We start from the raw sequence: 3660 nt of genomic DNA on the forward strand, positions 1-3660 counted from the left end.
CCAAATGGCCGGCCGGTTGGGGGTGGTTTTCGGTGGGGAGGTGCACCGGAGGGAGGGGGAGAAAATGGGACCGGTGGGAGGTCGGGAGGTGGCCGGACGGCGCTGGGCCGGAGGAGAGAGAGAGACGACGCGGGAGAGGGAGGGAAGAGAGAGAGAGCACGGGGGGGGAGGGGGAGCCGGTCGGGGAGAGAGAAAGGGAGGGAAAAAAAAGAAAAGAAAAGAAAAAAAAGAAAGAAGAAGAAAAAAGAAAGAAGAAAAAAGAAAAAAAAAGGAAAAAGAAAAAGAAAAAAGAGAGGAAAAAGGAAAAAGATGTAGGGAAAAGATGAGGTCCAAACCTCATTCCGGAAAGCAAAACTAACCCGCCAAAAAGATTAAAAAACCGCAAAACAGCTAAATAAAACACAACATCAAATAAAATAAATTAAATTAAAAACCAACTTTAAAAACGCAAATAAATTAAAATAAATAGCTAATATATTAATTAAAATAAAAACAATTATTTCAGCGAAAATACACTCAAAAACGGGTCATCACACCAACCATGAATCAGTCTTTTTAAATCTTGCATTGGTCTCCTGAACAAACGAAACTATGGCATCCTCAAGTGACATCTTCTTCTCGCTTGGTTGGCTATCAAATCCTAGAGGAGGTTGAGGTTGCAACACATTCTTCGTGATTCTATATGAAAAATTTTCATGATTTCTAAGCCCTGGATGATAGTAATTTGGCATAGGATTACCACGATAGTCGTAGTTTCGATTGTTGACATATTGAACTTGTTCTTGACTCGCTTCATTACTTGGAATTGTTATATTTGTAGATGCAACATATTCTATACTTTGTGGTATCCTTTGTGTTGTCAAGGCTGAAATCTGATGAGATAGAGTAGTTACTTGAGCTGAAAGGGCTGCTATCGGCTCCAAGTCATGAATTCCAGCAACCTTTTTAGCCAAAGTCCTCTCAGTTGGGCATTGATAGTTGTTTGAGGCCATTTCTTCCAAAAGGGCAGTAGCAACCCTCAACTGTCTTCGACATCAAAGTGCCACCAGAAGCAGCATCAACTATAGTTTGATTTTGCCCATTTAACCCATCATAGAACATCTGAACTTGTAACCAATTTGGCAATCCATGTTGTGGGCAACGTCAAACCAAGTTTTTATACCTCTCCCATGTTTCATAGAGTGACTCAAAATCATTTTGCTTGAACTGGCCAATCTGACTCCTGAGTTGGGCTGTTTTTGCAGGAGGAAAGAATTTAGCAAGAAACCTCTCAGCCATGTCCTGCCAACTAATTATGCTTCCCAGTTGTAGAGATTGTAGCCAACCTCTAGCCTTGTCCCTCAAAGAAAAAGGAAACAATCTTAGTCTAATGGTGTCTTCAGTAACACCATTGATCTTCACAGTGTCGCAAATCTCCAAGAACGTTGCCAAATGAATATTGGGATCATTTAGTGGCGATCCATTGAATTGAGCCTGCTGCACCATACTAATCAAAGCTGGTTTGAGCTCAAAGTTGTTGGCATTAATTGTCTGGCATTAATTTCCATTCACAACTGGTCGTACATAGTCCTTCGAGGTGCGTGGTAGTGCCTCACGTTCTTCTTCAGCCATGGCTAGTATCTTATTTCTTCTTAGTGATCTAAGAGTTCTTTCAATCTCTGGATCAACAGGAATAATATTACGAGATCTAGCACGGCGCATCCAACGTCAAAAACACACTTGTAGAACAAATTAAAATAAAATTCTAAATGAAAATCAAGATTACTTTGTATCGATATTGACAAAAAGAATAAGAATAAATCAATCCCCGGTAACGGTGCCAAAAACTTGACCGGTGCAGAACTGCAAGTGCACAATATCGTAGTTTTATAATAAAGTGATAAGAAGAGATCGTCCTCAGGGATTGGTACCTTACTTTTGCCAAAAACTAAAATTATACTAATCTCGATTTTATCTAGAGGAATCACTAAGATTTTTATAGTTACAAATTAAACTAAGATCAACTCAAAGAGAAATGCGCAAAGGAAATAAAACTGACGTTCGAAGATCAAATTAATGGGAAAGAAAACTTCTAGGAAATCGATTTCACCTAATTCTTCACTATGCTTTTCTCATCCAACTAATTTAATTTAATTCCTTTTGTTCATTAGAAAATCTCTAAGACATCCAACAGCCTCTTTAGATAGTCAATTAGAAATTCTTCTTGTTCATCAATTCACACAAGAATATGCAAATTAATAAAGCAAGAAAGCAATAAGACCAATGATTTAATTACTACAAAGGTTCATACAAGTCTTTCGATCTCTATACTTACCTATGCTGAAATATTCAAGATCTACCCTATGATTCCCTCTTTCGATAGCAAATCACAAGATTAATTATCATCTAATCAATGGCCAATTAATTAGAAGCAATAAACTCAGAATAAATCAGATAAACAAAGAGAGAATTGCCTTAAATTAGCATAGACAATCAAGCATCGTTCGGAACTAGATTACATCGTTTTCCTAAAATGAATAAAATTTAGCTCATGTTAGAAATGGAATTCAACATAAACGAATTCACCATAATTTTTCTGAGAAGATTGGAAGAAAATAAACACTGAAAAATACTCCTCGCAGCTGCAACTCGTCTTCAAAAACTCAAGGAAATGATTCAATGCTTTTCTCCCGCCTGTGCTCTTGTATGATTCCAACGTATGTGCAATAGATGGAATTCCCTCTCCAAAATAGATGAATTGAATCCTTCTAGCTATGTTTTTCTGTCCCAAAAAGTGTTCTCCAGTCAAAAAGTACGGCCATAGAGTGAAAAATCCCTTTTATATGGTGTGACGGCGGAAGACCCTAGATCTATCAAAATACGATGTTCGCTCGAGTGGGGTGTCGAGTGTGCGTCGAGTGTTACTCTGCCTGATTTCGCTCGAGCGGCCAATGTCTCCGCTCGAGCGATCTTTGTTTTCCAGCAACCCGCTCGAGCTCCCTGTCGAGCGTTTGAATTTGCCTGAATTTGCTCGAGCGGCCAAAAGCCTCCGCTCAAGCGATCTTGTAAAATCTGTAATACAAAATTTTGCAAGTCATCGCATACTAATTCCAAAATTTACCACATGGTAAATTTTGTAATAAACCCAAATATTAAAATAAATAAAAAATTATAACAAAACACAACTATGAGAACTACACCTTGGCCGATTCATGTATAGGCCAAAACTTTGTTTTTGTTGTAATTTGACCAACCATTTCAAGTAACATGTTAGGGCATGTTTGAGGCATTGGTTGACACACGAATGAGATGGAACGATCTTGAATGATCAAATGAGATTAATATCAAAACGATATTAGACACAAAACCATCTCATCCAACATTTTTTAACTTGATTTTGGCTTTTATTCAATGAAAAGACCCTTCACTGACTACACTATGATTGTTCACTTGGATTTCGGACTGGCTATCCAAGTATACTTGGGTCTGGAACCGGGTTTAAAACCTGCTTGGATTTACCCGATTTTTGACTTGGGTCTGTATTCGGATGAACATGGGTTTTTATTTTTTATTTTTTTTTTTAATTTTTTAATTTTATTTTTTTTTCCTCTCAAAAGCCTATTTTTTCATAATTTTTTTCAAGAAAAAATCATATTGCAAAACATAAATAGAAAACGATAG

At 37.4% G+C, this 3660-nt stretch overlaps 1 non-coding gene across 1 annotated transcript; it reads left to right on the forward strand.

Moving 5' to 3' along the window:
• The first annotated feature begins 1123 nt into the window (after positions 1–1123).
• LOC122299959 lies at positions 1124–1230 on the forward strand. Its single transcript, XR_006239811.1, has one exon. It is a non-coding gene; the product is annotated as a small nucleolar RNA R71 (small nucleolar RNA).
• Positions 1231–3660: the final 2430 nt, after the last annotated feature.

This window comes from Carya illinoinensis, chromosome 16 (assembly GCF_018687715.1).
Source record: "Carya illinoinensis cultivar Pawnee chromosome 16, C.illinoinensisPawnee_v1, whole genome shotgun sequence".
NCBI lineage: Eukaryota > Viridiplantae > Streptophyta > Magnoliopsida > Fagales > Juglandaceae > Carya > Carya illinoinensis.